Below are 17,418 nucleotides of genomic sequence, written 5' to 3' on the forward strand. Positions count from 1 at the left end.
GGGGGGGAGAGAGAGAGAGAGAAACATCAATGTGAGAGAAACACATTGACTGGTTGCCTCCTGCACACACCCCAATCGGGGGTGGGGTGCAAACCCGATGAGGTACATGCCCTTGACCAGAAATCGAGCCCTTCGGTCTGTGGGCCGACACTCTAACCACTAATCAAACCGGCCAGGGCAGTGGTGTCTGTCTTTAGAAGGTCGGGTCATATTGACTTGCTGTCAGGAGATATGCTGAGCCCTCTCTGCCCAGAGCTCGGGGGCAGCAGAGCCCAGCATCCTCACTGCTTGCCCGGGCACAGGTGGCACTCCTGGCTGATCTCCCCAGCCCCACCCTGCGACTGATACTCAATGTCTTCCACCCCGTGTCAATCCATACAGATGCTCTTGACACATCTGCAGTCTGAATGTGGCTTCCGGGGGCAGGACCGAGAGGCCAAGGGTCCTGGCTGGATGGCCTGGGGACAAATAGGGTGGGCAGAGCACCCCACCCTCAGGGCTGTCTGGGCCAGGCTGGGAAGGCATAAGCTCTCTGCAGGGGCACCTTTCATTACGCAGATCCGCTCACCTCACCGAGGCAGCCACTGCCAAATTGTGGCATGGACACAGGCTTTGAAGTCACAGAAATGTGGGGGTGAATCCTACCCTCCAGGCCCATGACCTTAAGCATGGCACGTGCCCTCTTGGGAATCTCACGGAGCCCCGTGAAGGTGAAAGGAGATCGCGGATGTCTCATGCCCAGCACAGAGCCTGGCACTGGGGAGGCTGTCTCGAGTCATAAGCTCTGTTCTCACCGCTTTCTGCAGCAACACCTTTCAGACGATTTGCCCAAAGGCAGAAGTACCAGGGACAGTGTGGAAAAGAGAGGAGGACACTAAAACTTGTGCCCGAATATTCATGGCAGCGTTATTTGCAATAGCCAAAAGGTAGAAACGACCCCAATGTCCACCGAGGAATGAATGGCTACGCAAAATGTGGTCTCCCCTTCCAATGGAATATTATTCAGCTGCAAAAAGAAATGAAGCCAATATTCACGGCAGCGTTATTTGCAATAGCCAAAAGGTGGAAACGACCCCAATGTCCATCGAGGAATGAATGGCTAAGCAAAATGTGGTCTCCCCTTAAATGGAATATTATTCAGCTGCAAAAAGAAATGAAGCCCTCATACATGCTACAACATGGATGAACCCTGAAAACAGAATGAAGGGAGCCAGGCACAAAAGATGATGCATTGCATGATTCCACTGACATGAAATGTCCAGAATAGGAAAATCCACAGGGACAGAAAGGAATCAGTGGCTGCCAGAGGCTGGGGGAGGGGAAGATGAAGACTGACGGCTAATGAGTACGGGGTTTCTTTCCGAGGTTATGAAAATGTTCCAGAATTGGATAATGATGGCGGCACAACTTTGTGAACATACTGCCAACAACTGAATTGTACACTTACAAATTAAAAAAAAACTAAGAAAAAAAAGAAAAAGAAATAATGGCTGTTTATCTTTTGAAACAAAAAAGAAAAAGATAGATGCTTGTGCCCATCATATGCGAAGTTCCTGTTATTAGGTCACCATTAGGGGGACATTAATCTATCCATTCAATTAAAATTACAAAGCATTTGCTAGAGACCTACTCTGTGCTGAGCCCTGGGTGAAGGCACTGTGCGGGCTGAGAGGTCCATGCAGTCAACAGGTCGTGTCCTCAACCAGCTCAGAGTCTAGTGGGGGAGACACTTCACAGGTGGCCTGGCTGTGACGTGAGCAACTGTCAGAGACGAAAGCCATGTGCTATGAGATATTATAGCAGGGGAGAGAGAAGTTCCTCCTAAGGAGATCAGGGAAGGCTTCCTGGAAGAGGCTGCACCTGAGCTAGCCCCTGCACGTAGAATTTGGACGTAGTGAAAATGAGGGCTGGCATGCTAGGTGGGGCAAAAAACATGAGTAGAGGCAAGGGGTTGGGAAATCAGAGGAATGTGTGGGGAAAGATAAGCCATTTGGGCAGGAGGATGTTGGGCGGCAAAGGGGACAGTGGAAAGTGAAGCTCTGAAGGTCATAAAAATAATTGCAAACACGAACCAACATTCATGGGGTGTTTACTATGGGCCAGAATTGTCTCGATCACTGCACATGGATGAACTCATGAACCCATTGCACCAATCCCTAGAGCAGTGGTTCTCAACCTTGGCTGCGCATTAGAATCACCTGGGAATCTTTTTAAAATCCTGGTTTCTGGGCCTCATCATTAGTAACAAAGAAACAGAATTTCCGGAGGATGAGGCCCAGAAATCAGGATTTTAAAAAGATTCCCAGGTGATTCTAATGTGCAGCCAAGGTTGAGAACCACTGCCCTAGAGAGAGACTATGCTATTATTCCCTATTTTACAGATGAGGAAACTGGGTCACAGAAGGGGTGAGGAACTCGCCCTAGGTCACCCAGATGGAAGGCTGCAGGACCAGCTGTCCAGCCCAGAACCGAGGGGGCGATGCAAATTCTCCTGAGCCCCCGCACTGAGTCAACAGCTGAAAACAGCTAGAATCCTGGGCTGACATGTGGGCTGTGCAGCTGTGCCCTGCACACTGTTCTGTGACTGGTACCCACTAGGGTTGTGCAGTGCAAACCTGGCCAACTGTATGCCATGACCCAGACACAGGTACCTCTAGAGCTGGTAACCAACATGCTGTCTGCATTGCTCCTATCTGCTCGCCAAAGTGCAGTGGAGCGCAAAAGAGCAGAGCCCTGGGTTCACAGCAGCCTGGGTTTGCATCCTGGACCTGCCACCGCATATGGATGCCAGGCCTGGGGTGGGGCGACTCCTGACCCTCAGCTAGGAAATGAACAACAATAACAGTGCCTTCCCTGTTGGGGTGCCTAGAAGGTTTACGTGAGCTCACACACACGAACTGTGCCTCAACCACAGCCGGCAATGGGGACGTAGTGATGGATGAGGCTTGGAGTGGGGAGAGGGAGCCCTGATCGAGGCCACCCCAGCCAGGGAGGCAGCGGTGCCATCCGTCAGGGCCGCCCGCAGCAGTGAAAAAGCACCTGCCTCTACTGAGCGTCGCAGCACCATTAATCAGTGCTCCCCACACCGGTAGCTGAACTAGGTACACGTTATTCCTAGAAGCCAGGAGAAGTCCCCGGAGAACCAGGGCCAGCAAGGTGCTCGCAGAACCCTCCATCTTTCGGGGTGCTCCAAGCAACGCTGGCGTTGCTTTCAAAGGCAATCTGGAGCAGATCTGTCTCCATCATGCATTTTAAAGAGACAGGATGGGGTCACAAGGAGAGCTCTTGAGAGGCCATGGGGAGATGTCATAAGATATGTGTTGAGCAGAGTCCTTGTCTTCTTGGGGCCAATTCCCCAAACTGCAATTTCATTGCCCGCCCCGCCCTGCCCCTGATCAAAACGGCATGGAAAGATTTCTCTGTGGAAACCAGTTCTTTCCAGCAGATGGGATGCAGATCATTAGAATAAAATTCATTGCCATTGATTTTGTTTTCTACATAAATTCCAAAGGCTTCCAGGCTCCGTATCGGGTCCCCTCTGTCTGTATATTTCTGATCAGGGAGGGGGCCGGGGAGGGAGGGTCTCTCAGGGCATCCTTAGGGTTCCAAGGAAATATGCAGCCCTTTGGGGACGTGCCTTCCTTGCCTGGCATTTCCTCTGCCCCCTGGGGTCTGGGGCAAAGGGCTCTCTGATCATCCAGGCTGTGCCCCCAGAGAGCTGTATTTTTTAAAAAACAAGAATGTTGCTGAATTGATAGAGGAATTTTTTTTTTAAATCAAGGAGAAGGAGAATAACATTTATTAAGTGTCGACTGCTGGTGAACATTTTGCAGATATGATCTCACTTCATTTTCCCTACAGCCCTAGGAGGTATTCCTAGGTATCCGTAGGCTCACTTGAGGGATGAGAAGACCAAGGGTCATTGGAGAGGTGCAGGCACACCCTGGGCAGAGGTAACTGGTGGGAGGTGGTACCACCATCCCCCAACTTTTCTTACAGATTCTGGAAGCAGACAGAGCCTAGTTAAAGAACCCACTGCATTTCTGGCCTGTGCTATGCCAGGCACAAGCATACTCAGAACCAGGAAGGCTTTGTGCAAAGTCCAGGTCTGTCATGGACGAGTTCTGGATCATAACGCACACATCCCTGCGCCCTTGCCAGGCCTCGGTTGGCTCATTCATCAAATGGAAGTTAATGAGACCTGCCTCCCAGGCAGCCAGAAGGATTCTCTGACATAGGTGCTCTACAGACCACGCCTGGGACATTACAGGTGGCATCCGTGCAAACAGACACACAACCTGGGTCCATGGCCTGTGGGGGCCCTCTCAGTAACATGGAGCAAATGGGGGAGGGAGAAGGAGCAAGAAGCAAGGATCTGTGTCTAAGACAGGCTACCGCTGTGGATCACCCCCTTCCCACTTCCCAACAGCACAGCTAGGGTAGGAGACAAACACAGGATATGTGAGACCCAAGAGCCACAGCTACTGTCCTGGAAATTGTTCGCCCCACAGGTTTTCAATCTACTGGGCCAGCCACAGAGAGGCAAAATCCAGGAAGAGGAGGGCTTTAGGGACTAGCAGAGGGGACAAGGACGTCATTAAGTAGGAATTCTGTCTGCAAGGCCTAGAGTGGGGTAAGGCAGGGTTGTAGGGGGCTTGGCAGGCCCCACTACTCCCATCAGTCAGAATCCTGGGGGCAGGGGTGGAGCTTGGGGTGCTGGTCAGGACTTGAGAGAGGTGATAAAGCAATGTGTGGGGAAGGGAAGCTGCAGCGTGAGTCATCGTGGGGAGCAAACTGCAGGACCTAACAGCAGTGAAGAAGTGCCAGGAGCATTCAGAGGCCAGCAGGTGTGGCTGGACCAGGGATTCCTATCCAGGTGAGGAGAAGGAAAGGGAGGCACCACATCCGAAGAGTTTCCGTTACCTCACTCCATCCTCAGAACAACCCTGGGAGGCAGCGGTCACAAGGCCCACTTTACAGATGAGAAAGCAGAGTCTCAGCGAGGTTAAAACCCAATCCGTTAGGTGATAAAGCTGGGCTCTGAGTCCAGCTCCATCCTTCACCATTACCATGCTTTACCCCGGGGGAGGTAGCATGGTTAGTAGTTAATTGCATGGCCTCAGTGTCGGGGTACCTGGGTTCACAGCCCTGCTCTACCATTGAAAGCTGTGTGGTTTTCGGTAAATGAGTTGACCTCTCTGGGCCTCAGTTTTCCCATTTACAAAATAGGATGGCACTATTTTTTAAAAATATATTTTTATTGATTTCAGAGAGGAAGGGAGAGGGAGAGAGAGATAGAAACATCAATGATGAGAGAGAATCATTGATCGACATGTGCCCTGTCCAGAGATTGAACCATGACCTCCTGATTCATAGGTTGACACTCAACCACTAAGCCACGCCGGCCAGGCGAGGATGGCACTATTGATAGTAGTATTCTCCTCCTAGTGTTGTTGGGGAGATTTAATAAAGTATGTCAGGTGATTAGCACATAGTAAAAATGCAGCTAATGGGGGCTGTATTATAATTACTTTTCTTCTCTCCATCAGGTCTACCTCAAGACATGGCCGGGCCAACAGGCAGGAGGCTTGCAAGGACCCGCTCTGGGAAGGCAGAGGATGGGGAAGGAAGGCAGGAGGAGCCAGAAAGGCAGGGTTGTAGGGGGCTTGGCAGGCCCCACCACTCCCATCAGTCAGAATCCTGGGGGCAGGGGGGGAGCTTGGGGTGCTGGTCAGGACTTGAGAGAGGTGATAAAGCAATGTGTGGGGAAGGGAAGCTGCAGCTTGAGTCATCGTGGGGAGCAAACTGCAGGACCTAACAGCAGTGAAGAAGTGCCAGGAGCATTCAGAGGCCAGCAGGTGTGGCTGCACCAGGGATTCCTATCCAGGTGAGGAGAAGGAAAGGGAGGCACCACATCCGAAGAGTTTCCGTTACCTCACTCCATCCTCAGAACAACCCTGGGAGGCAGCTGTCACGAGGCCCACTTTACAGATGAGAAAGCAGAGTTTCAGCGAGGTTAAAACCCAATCCGTTAGGTAATAAAGCTGGGCTCTGAGTCCAGCTCCATCCTTCACCATTACCATGCTTTACCCCGGGGGAGGTAGCATGGTTAGTGGTTAATTGCATGGCCTCAGTGTCGGGGTACCTGGGTTCACAGCCCTGCTCTACCATTGAAAGCTGTGTGGTTTTCGGTAAATGAGTTGACCTCTCTGGGCCTCAGTTTTCCCATTTACAAAATAGGATGGCACTATTTTTTTAAAATATATTTTTATTGATTTCAGAGAGGAAGGGAGAGGGAGAGAGTGATAGAAACATCAGTGATGAGAGAGAATCATTGATCGGCATGTGCCCTGTCCAGGGATTGAACCATGACCTCCTGATTCATAGGTTGACACTCAACCACTGAGCCACACCAGCCAGGCGAGGATGGCACTATTGATAGTAGCATTCTCCTCCTAGTGTTGTTGGGGAGATTTAATAAAGTATGTCTGGTGATTAGCACATAGTAAAAATGCAGCTAATGGGGGCTGTATTATAATTACTTTTCTTCTCTCCATCAGGTCTACCTCAAGACATGGCCGGGCCAACAGGCAGGAGGCTTGCAAGGACCCGCTCTGGGAAGGCAGAGGATGGGGAAGGAAGGCAGGAGGAGCCAGCAAGAATTCCTCAGCACTTGTTACCTGTCGTTTAAAGAGAAGAGGCTGAGGCTTAAAGTGCTGTGCACATGGGATTTAAAAAGGAAAGAGGTTCCTTCTATTCCTTATTATTTTACGTTGTTTATTATGCTATCCCTTTAGATATACAGCAGTGACATCAGAGATCAGGAATTCCTTCCTAACGTGAAGACGAATATTAGGGACCAACTCTGTGTTCTATCAAGTGCCAGAGGCAACCACTAATTATTATTATCAGCATCACGTGGGATTTGTTTCAAGGACATTTTAACGTCAGCGCCGTATCAAGGACCAGCCTTTAAACTGCATAAATTTTGCATCTTGGGACAGCTCCCTCCTCTGCTCTTATTTCTGTCTCATTCTGTCCCAGACTGTTCCGTTGAGAACTTGGGCAGGGACCACTGTACAGGCCAGCGATCAGGCGTTCCCGGTATTAAATGCCCCCGTCCGCCACTTGGGAATGCTGGCGACTGGAGAGGTGTCTATTTCCTATAATTACTGAGTGTTAATGTGATCACCGAAGCGGAGAGCCAGCTGGAAAGGATGGAGTCTGACATCCCGCAAAGACAGACGGCTAAATAAGTCATATGGCCTGCAGACAGCCTAGCTGCTGCGTTATGTAACCACCTCCCCTTGGCTCCCTTTTTGTTGGTCTATTTCTCCGTGTGGCCTTTTTGTGCTTCTGCTTTCTGTGGCTGAGCCTCTACAATAGGCAGAGAAAATATCGGACATGAAAGAGAACCTATTTGCGAACATGGTGCAGACAGCCACTTCATTTGTCTCCAGGCTCAGAACCAAACCCGAGGTTTCCATGGGAGCCGGGATGCGGCCACCAGAGGCGCCCTGGCGCTGCTGCACGGCCCTGCCTGGGAATGGGGCCTGGTCTGTGGTCTGGAACGTGCGGGCAGGGGATGGGCCTTCCCAGATGGCGGGTGGCTCCTTGACAAACTCAGTTAATGCATTTTAATTTGTCCGGGGCCTTTCGAAACAGGGCTGCTGAGAGAGGCAGGGAGTAATCAATTCTCTGTCCATCCATTTCTCTCCGGGCACCCGGTCTACACATAAGAAGTGGCAAAAGGAGATTAGCTTGAGCTGATTCCAGCAGTAAGCTGGGTAAAGGCCACTCCATGGGGTCCCCCCAGTGCAGGGGTGAGTCCCTCTGCACGCTCCGCCCATTCCTAAATAACAGCAGTGGCATAGCAGTGGGAACACGCCACTTACCAGGTACCAGATACCACGTTTGAATGCTGCATCCCACCAGCTCTCACACACCCTGGGAGTACATTCTATTACCATTTCCATTTCACAGAGGAGGAGACGTGGGCTCAGAAAGGCCCAGTTCGGGGTAATAGCCACGCGTATGAAAACACAAGTTTCAACATACCAGCACGAAAAACAGGAACAGAGAAATAATAGCCCAGCCGGCTTGGCTCACTGGTTGAGCATCGACCTATGAACCAGGAGGTCATGGTTCAATTCCCAGTCAGGGCACATGTCTGGGTTGTGGGCTCGATCTCCAGTGTGGGACATGCAAGAGACAGCAGATCAATGATTCTCTCTCATCATTGATATTTCTATCTCTCTCTCCCCTTCCCTTCCTCTCTGAAATCAATATATATATATATATTGACACCGTATTTCTGAATTGTTTTGTAGGTAAGGGTTGCCTGGGGTACTTGTTCAAAACAGATTCCTGGGCCCCGACCCAGATCTACTCGATCAGAAATTCCAACAGAGGCCTGCTCTGAAAAATGGGCGGTCTTATCATGGACACACTGGAGAGTTTATCACATACATCCCATCGAGTACGTTAACAGAGAGAGCATTTAGAACAGGGCTGGACACACAGCGTTAGCTGCTATCATGTTAGTGGGAGGGTTATTATGACCATTTTCAGGGCGGGCGATTCCACCGGCTCTTTCTAAAAGCTTGTGTCCAGCACAGGGGCGATGGTCTTGAGTCTGCTGCTTCCTCTAGGGCTTCCAGCTGCCAGAATGAGCTCCTCCCTCACCCCGCCCCCTCGACCCTGTGCATGAGTCCAGTATTCAAAGACAGAGGCAGCCAGGGAATGAATGGGTGTGGGGTGGCGAGCGGCGCCCCTGGAGAAGTTTCCTGGGGTCATGTTTCCAACAAGCCACCTACTTCCTCTGGTGCTCAACCAATGACACAGCGACATGCTCCAGCGACGGAGGAGAAAGCATCTGTGGTGGACCTAAGAACACATGTCTGTACATTGCACTTTACAGACGATGCAAGGGGTTTGTCCCGAGTAACACAGGCTCTCACTTCATGCACTGAGGTTAGACTTAATCCCCCCACCCCCACCCCCACTTTCACCACACAGAAAATGGGATGTATGTAACTCACTAGGATCATACAGAACTCACCCCAGGTCTGGTCTCCAGAGTCCGACATGCTTAATGTTTTACTGATTGTACTGGGAAGCCAAAGTGTGCTTTGTAAGTTGCACAGAAATCCCTAGAAATCCCTGTTAAATGCCCCATGCTGTGTGAGGTTAGAGCCTCTGTGTAAAATGCAAACAATCAGTTAGCTATCCCTCGGCAAATCCTTGGCCCCCATTTAGGCGTCTCCTGAGTTGCATGCACTGGATTTTACAGTGAGATGGAGCAGCGTGAGAACTGCAGGCGGATGCCACGCCCTGGAACGGGAGAACCAGAAGCGGGAAAGGAAGAGACACACATGCAAATGCTGCACCGGGGAGGTGGCCACATGACATGCAGCCTCTTGGAGTGGCCCGGCAACCAACACTCCTGCTTTTCAGCTGATGCCTCTGCTCCTGGCCCGAGGAGGACACACCCTTGGAATGCACCTCCGGCATCCTCTTTCAGAAGATGCCCGCCTGGCCTGCCAATGAGCTCAGAGACTTTAAATTTTCTCAGGGAGCCAACTTGTGCTATGGTGTGTCTGCGTTATCTAATCTCTGTGGGGACAGGCTCACAGCCATGGTTAAGTTGCTCTGAAAAATGATGCTATTGCCTCGAAGACAGGTGTGCATAAACACTGACTCCTGCAAACCTACTTGAGCCTTGCCTGCACAGGGCCACCCCTAGAAGGGTGGCATCTGTCACTGCTCAATGAGTCAGGTTTTCGTTTCCCAGTGGGGGGGTGCCCACCCCAGCCCCAGCCCAAGGCCAGCACAGGCAGTTCACACCAGGCTGTAGCATGAAAAGGTCTGTAACTCATGTAAAAGCAGCAGAATAGAGCAAAGGAATGAAGGGCCTGCCAAACCCCCTGCTGTATTTTCTCATAGCATCCTGAGCTTTTCTCTTCTAACGTTTGCCACAATTATGATTAATTATTTATATCTAGAGAGAGGACAACAGTGAGCCTAGAAAAAGACCCATATGTACATGTCAACTTAGGCATGCATTACAAAGCAGGGTGGAAAAGATGGGCTGTTCAAATCATGGTATTGGGACAAATGGCGTTCGTTAGGGGGAAAAGTTTAAATTAGATCCCTACCTCACACCACACACAACAGTAAGTTCCAAATTAACCATCCACATATGAACTAAAACACAAACCTCAAAATTATAAGAAGGAAATGTAGGAGAGTATCTTCACAATCTTAGATTTTCAGCAAATCAAGAAAATTGTAATCATAAAAAAAAGATCAAGTAATCTGACCACAACAAAATTAAAAACCCCTGCAATGCAAAAAGCCTAATGAACAAAGCTCATTGATAAGCAACACACTAGGGAAAGGCATTTACAAAATATGTAACAGATAAAGGATAAATTCCCAAGATGTATCAAGAGTTCCCACCAAAATAAATATAACAAAAGGCAAGCAAGCCAGTAGAAAAGAAATGAGTATTTGAACAGCTATTTTATTGAACAGGAGACCTAAATAGTCAGCAAACTTGTAATAATGTTCAACTCGCTGGTGATCAGAGGTATGCAGATGAGATGCCATTCCACACCCAATCAGATTGGCACAAGTTGTAAAGCACTGATGAGAATGTGGAGAAACCAGAACTCTCAGATGTTGCGGGAATAAATCCGTACAAACTCTGCAAAACAAGTTGGCGCTGGCCAGCCAAGCTGTGAACGAGCACGCCCTGTGATTCAGCAGTTCTACCTCTAGGAAAACCTGCCATGGGAGCCCACAGAGAGGCATACCAGCCTGAGCCCTGCAGCCCGAGGGGAGAGCCAAGGTTGGGAACTGACCAAATAAATGTGGCCAACAAAACGAATGAGTGAACCCCAAGTTTCAACACAAGTGTATCTGAAACACAATACTGGGTGGAAAACACTGAGTTGTGGAATGTCGCCCACCATTTGATTACATGTAAATGTCACCCACAAAAGGACCACCTATGATTTATGAACACATAAAGGGAACAAAATATAAAGACAGATTGGAAGAGGTGCCCCAAATTCAAGATAACAGTCACCTCTAGGGAAAGACAAAGGACCAGGGAGGTTGCTCAGAGGGATTTTGGCTTTTGCTAAAGTGTTTTCCCTCTTTTATTTGAGAATACCATGCAAATAGAAATGATTAACCATTGTTAATTCTAGTGGGTGGTTTTATAGTCTCTGCATTTTTAATTATTGAAAAGAGCATTAATCCCAAAGCAAATAAAATTCATCATGTGGATTCCTCCATGTCACTAGGTGTTTCAGATCCACCTCCCCAGAGGCAGAGCTTGGGACTTGCTCATCTTTTACTAAAATCCAGAGCTGAGCATAGTGATTGGTCACAGTCTATTGTTGCTGAGTGAAAGGACCTTTTTAAGGCATCGGCTCATTCATTCCTCACAACATTCTGAGAAGTGTTCCCATTGCACAGATGAGAAAACTGAGGTTTGGAAAGGTTAAAGGACTTCCCCAAGCTCATAAAGTTAGCAGATTTTGAACTTGGGTCTAACTGTAGAAACATGGGTGGGGAAAGCTCAGGGTATACACACACAAGAAGCAGGAGGTTGAGAGAAGGTAGGGCAGAAAGAGTGAGCTACAGGCATTGCTCTAAGTTCTTCACATGCATTAACTTATTAGAACAGCACAAGGACCTATGAGGAAAGTATTATTATTAACATGCATGTGACAATGAGGAGAGGCAGCCAGAGCTTGGGTTGCATTGTAAAGGGTCTGCAAGGCAAGGGCTGGGCACACGTGGCCCAGGACCTCCCAGGCTTAGGCAAGACGATGCCAGGAAGAGGACCTGCTGGTCAGGAGCTAACAGGAAGCCAACCAGGTCTGCACCTTTAGAGCTGCTGGCTAGGGGTGCATTGGAGGGAGGGGTGTAATGCCAGAAGGAGGACCTGCTGGAGTCAGGAGCTAACAGGAAACAGGTACTTGTCCCGACCAGGTCTGCACCTTTAGGGCAACCGCCCACTGTGGGAGAGCGCCTGGGCCTGGGTCCTGTCACATCATTCTCTTAGTGTCTCTTGTCACCATCTGTTTGCCCACACATGGTTTCTGTGTTGCCTTATCCTTTCTACGCCTTGGCTCCCTTCTGTGCAAAAGCAGGAACTTAGGGGACAGTGGGTGAAAGAGGGGATGCAGCTGGGGATGGACAGGCCTAGAGTGAGGAAAGTGACCAGGGCTGGCACCTGGGGAGTGTGGCTGACTTGGGAGGCAGTAGACATACCCAGAGAGGACTGTTGACTGGGTGGGTGAAAGCAGTCACCTTACAATTGGGAAAATGCTTGCACATAGTTGGCCTTGAATAGTGCACAGAGTAGGTGCTCAATAAACATTTTTGAAAAAATTAATTCAGAGCTGCTGGCTAGGGGTGCATTGGAGGGAGGGGTGTCAAGGTCACAGGCAAATAGCCTGGACTTCTGGACAGTGTTAGCAGGGAACTTAAATACCAAACCAGGAAACTCAGGCAGAACTCCTGGCATAAAAAGCAGTGGCAGTGAGGCAGAGAATAAAGCTCACTGCATGTGTGCCAAGTGTCTGGGGCTCTGACAGGTGAGGACAGGATGTGCTCTTCCAGATGCCACCTGCATGAGGGAGGGGTGAGCTGCAAACACACAGGTGGGGCCAGGTGCGCGGTGTTCATAGCTCCTCAGAGAGGCCAGAGGAGAGAGAGCAAAACGCAAAGGTAAGAACGAAGACCCAGGTAAAAACCCTAGGACGTCAGCACAGAGCAGCCCTGGACTGCAGGGCTGCGCTGAGGGAAGCTCCTGGCCTGTCTCTATTTTGGGGAATAATTATGTGTTTTTGATGATGATCATAACGATGGTGATGACGATGACAACCACTACCACTTCCTCAGAGCTTGCTCGCTGCCAGGCATGGACCTATACGCATCCCTTAAACAGCACAACACAGAGAATAAAGTTTCCTTATCCTGCAGAGAAAGAAACGGAGGCACAAGGAGGTTAAGTAGCGCTGCTGGTCACAGAGCTGGGAGGTGAAGCCCACAGGGTGGCTCTGGAGCCCACACTCCGCCCGGCTCATCTGAACATCACTGCGGTGTTCCCAGAGGCACGTCTGCATTCATTTCCTCGTTGGAGCTGCAAGTGGTCCTAACGCAGTGGCTGCACCAGGCACCAGGCGGCTGGGACCAGAACAGACAGAGATTTGGGTGTCAGGGTGAAGTACTAAGCTAATGGGATGCAGACTTGACTGATGAAATAGCCTTATAGTTTGACTCCGGAACTCTGTCACCTATTACTCTGTGACGCCAGGTAAGCTGGTTATCCTCTCTAAGCCTCAGTCGCAAGTGGTCCTAACGCAGCCACGCTGCACCCGGCACCAGGGGTCTGGGACCAGAACAGACAGAGAGTTAGGTGTCAGGGTGAAGTACTAAGCTAATGGGATGCAGACTTGACTGATGAAATAGCCTTATAGTTTGACTCCGGAACTCTGTCACCTATTACTCTGTGACGCCAGGTAAGCTGGTTATCCTCTCTAAGCCTCAGTTTCCTCCTCTGACAAATGGGCCAACATGGGCCATGCCCAACACCCACTGGGAGACGTGTACAAATTGCCCAGAGAAAACCAGTTTGGGGGGTTGTATGTGGGACTTCACGAAGCATCAGCGTGGAGGTTCTTTACAAATGGGCTTAATGGAGCAAACGGTTAAGAACCCTGGCTTTGAAGTCAGGCAACCCTGCGTGGGAATCTGGACCCTGCTTGCTGTGCAACCTCGAGGAAGTGAATTCACCTCTCTGTGCCTTGGTTTTATCATTCATTTAACAAACATTTACTGAGACCCTGCTATGACCTAGGCACCATGACAGGCATGATTCTCTAAAGAGGGAGTGCCCAGCGGGGGTTGGTGGGGGGAGAACATGGTGACGGTTAAATGACATCACCTCTGTGGAGGGCATGGCATGGTGCCTGCCACAGTCAGTGCCATTGGGGTGGCTACTGTAAATGCTAGAGCACAGGACTGTCAACACTGGGAGCTCTGGCTCGTGCTCCCGTTATTACACAGCTCAAGAGTTGAAGGGAAGCTCTATGGGTTTCCATTTCCCTGGCTCCCCGTGGCACTCCCGCACCCCAGTGCACCTGCCTCAAGTGACATGAGAGCTAGAGATGGCTTTCTCCACCCTGCTCACCCTTCCTACTAGAAAGCACAGAACGCTCCTCCGGTGACCTCGTTAGAAAACCACAGAAGATTTATTTTTAAGGCGCGAGGTGATGGTTGCATTTTGCAGAGCAGGAGCTCCGTGGCTGCCTGCTCAGCCCCAGGGCCCCTCAAGGAAGCATTTCCTGAGTCACCTGCATGCCAATCACCAGCTTCCTTAACAGCTGCTGCAGAGGCACCACCAAGTCCTGCGCACCTGCCTCCCCCACCGCATCTCCCCAACGGCTCTTGCTCTGAGAACTGCATCCTGAAGGAGCCGAACCGCCTCCAGTTCTCCATCCGCTGCCTTCCTCGGGCCTTTTAGCCATCTGTCCACCGTGAGTCCGCAAAGGGGCTCCTACAGGGAGGGAGACTTCTCCTGAGTGAAACTCTTTCTGATTCCCTAAAAAAGAGTTTACCTTCTCTCTATTAACATGACCTGTGCTTTTCACTTGGATTTTTCTAGTAAACATGTATTAAGTGCCTCCTGGGCTTGGCTCGTCGGTGGACATGTTTCCTGCCCTCATGGACAACACAGTCCTGTAGAGAAGATGGGCATGAGTAGGGAATTAGTTGGACCCTATTTAAGTGCTAACTAAGGATATGCTCATTCCTCTCCAACAAGCACTCAGTGTTTTAGCCAAACTGGTATACACACTGTCCCCCCAAAGACCCCCTCTAATCAGCCTCCTTCAGAAGAGGTGGCAAAGCCTGATGATTAAGCTCTCGACTAGGACCAGACTGCCTGGGTTTGCTTCCAGCTCTGTGACTTTACGAGCTGTGTAAACCTGACCAAGTTACTTAACTTCTCTGTGCACTCGTTTCCGCCTCTGTAGAGTGGCAATAATATGGTGCCCAGATCATTGGGTTGTTTGAAGGTTAAATGAATTCATTCACATGAAGCTCTAAGTGTCTCGTGTAGCACATGGTATACGTTACGTAAGTTCAACTATTATCACCCCAGGACTCAGACCTTTATCCAAACACAATCATTTTTTTAAGGTCCAATGTAACGTAAGTCCCACTTCCTCCAAGAGGCACCATCTGAGGTCCTCAGTCTGTGGACTCTCTCCACCCTCAGACGTACCATGTCAGCACTAACCAGACTGACTGGGGAAGCCAGTCTCCAAACATGGCCCTGAATGGTCCCTCCTCCCAGGACTGCCATGGTCCTGGCTCAGGCTGGGCTGGGCACGTTGGTGGGGATGGCAGGAGGGTGGGGGCAGGGCTGTTCTTCTCTGTGCACTCGTTTCCGCCTCTGTAGAGTGGCAATAATGATGGTGCCCAGATCATTGGGTTGTTTGAAGGTTAAATGAATTCATTCACATGAAGCTCCACCCTCAGACGTACCATGTCAGCACTAACCAGCCTGACTGGGGAAGCCGGTCTCCAAACATGGCCCCAAATGGTCCCTCCTTCCAGGACTGCCATGGTCCTGGCTCAGGCTGGGCTGGGCACGTTGGTGGGGATGGCAGGAGGGTGGGGGCAGGGCTGTTCTCACAAGGCACCCCAGGCTAGGAAGAAGCAGGAAATGGCAGAGAACACCCATTCTCACAAGATTTCCCAACTTGGGTCTGGGCTCAGGAAGGGTGGTAGGGACGGCATACATGACCATCGGGCCCCACGAGCTGTTACCATGGCACAGCTGCTCTGATAGGCACCCCCGGGGTATGCGGGCAAGCACCACAGTGGGAGGTTTTTCAATGAACACCTCAGCCCTGCCAGGCAGAGGACGGCTGAGTCGGCAGGTGCCACACCTGCAGAGAAGCTTCAGGGAACCCCACCCTAGCAGGCAGGAAGGAAAGACAGGCTCCCCCAACCCGGCAGTGACAGTCAAGCCAGCCTGCCCTTCAGTTACGTGCACATAACTAGTATTGGTCATGGACCGGAGACTGCACTAGGCACTGCCCTAGGTAGGGAATGCAAAGATGTCCAAGTCGCCGACTCATTTTTGTTACTGGGAGGCCTTCCGGTCACTCTCTCAACACCACATTTGATTTTCATCACGGCGTTATCACTACCAGAAATTACCCCACGTGTTAACTTGTCTGTTGTCTGTCTATAGGAGAAGGTAAACTCTATGAGGACAGAGCCCATCTTGCCTGCCTTCTCATACCTGGCACTTAGTAAATAGCTATGGAGTGAATGAATGAATGAATGAATGAAAGAATGGCTTCAGGAAGGAAAGAAGATAACTCATGTGCAGTTTCTAACTGTTCCAAACCCTGGCTGAGAGCTTTATCCATTATCCCACTAACTCCCATCGTCCCCCTCAAAGGCCTGGCTTATTCCTACCATCCAGCGAGTGAGCTTCAGAGCCAAACACAGTCCAGGGAGAAGCGCGCCACCCAGCCCGAGTGCGGCAATGGGGGAAGTGGGGTGATCAGAGGTACCCAGAAGGCAAAGCGGCAGGACGTGGCGATGCAGTGCAGGGGCTGAGAAAGAGACAAAGTCCAAGCTATCACCTTGGCTTCTGGTTATGACTCCTGATTCCATGGTGACGCCACAGTGATTGACAATACAAATTGGTCTAAGTCAGCAATGCCTTGTGTAGTAAAGGCCTTGGGGCTTCCTCCAAGGCCCCGTGTCAGGTTCAAGGCCCTCTGCCCCCAACGGCTGAGTCCCTTCCGAGGAAATGCTCAGCCTAAGGGACGGCCTTGCCCTCGGTCACACCCCTCCACGGACATCGCATCCAATGTAGAGGTGCAAAGGTCTGGCTTCTTGCCTGAACTGGGGCAGTTCTGAAGGGCCACTCAGCTTCAGAGCTCCCCGTGGCATCGTGGAGGTTGCATTTCAGCCCCCTCCCCCAGCTCTGTCCATTTCTCCTTCCCTGTGTGGACCATGGCATCGTGGAGGCCTCTGTTGCATTTCAGCCTCCCCCCCACCCCCCAGCTCTGTCCATTTCTCCTTCCCTGTGTGGACCCCAGGAGCACTCTCTAGCAGGGAAACCTTAGAGTCACTTTTCCAGGAACCCCAAATAAAGACTCCTCCCAAGATGTACTTTGAAAACCAAGGACACCCAACCAGGATCACAATGTTGGGCCAGTGCAACTGGATCCAGCCAACCTGTTTCTTCACCATCTGAGACTGGGGTGGGTGAGTGGGGGTCTTATTTCTGGCTCGAAATGGCCACGTGCTGGTTAAGGACATTGTTCATTCTGGAGCCAGGCGGCCTGAGATGGAATCCCAGCTTCACCC

At 50.6% G+C, this 17,418-nt stretch overlaps 1 protein-coding gene across 1 annotated transcript in view; it reads right to left on the minus strand.

The window, feature by feature from the left end:
• Positions 1-17,418, minus strand: part of BTBD11 (BTB (POZ) domain containing 11) — a 280,948-nt gene that overhangs the window by 206,223 nt on the left and 57,307 nt on the right. The gene's annotated exons all lie outside the window — the stretch shown is intronic.

Source organism: Myotis brandtii, unplaced genomic scaffold (assembly GCF_000412655.1).
Source record: "Myotis brandtii unplaced genomic scaffold, ASM41265v1 scaffold155, whole genome shotgun sequence".
Taxonomy (NCBI): Eukaryota; Metazoa; Chordata; class Mammalia; order Chiroptera; family Vespertilionidae; genus Myotis; species Myotis brandtii.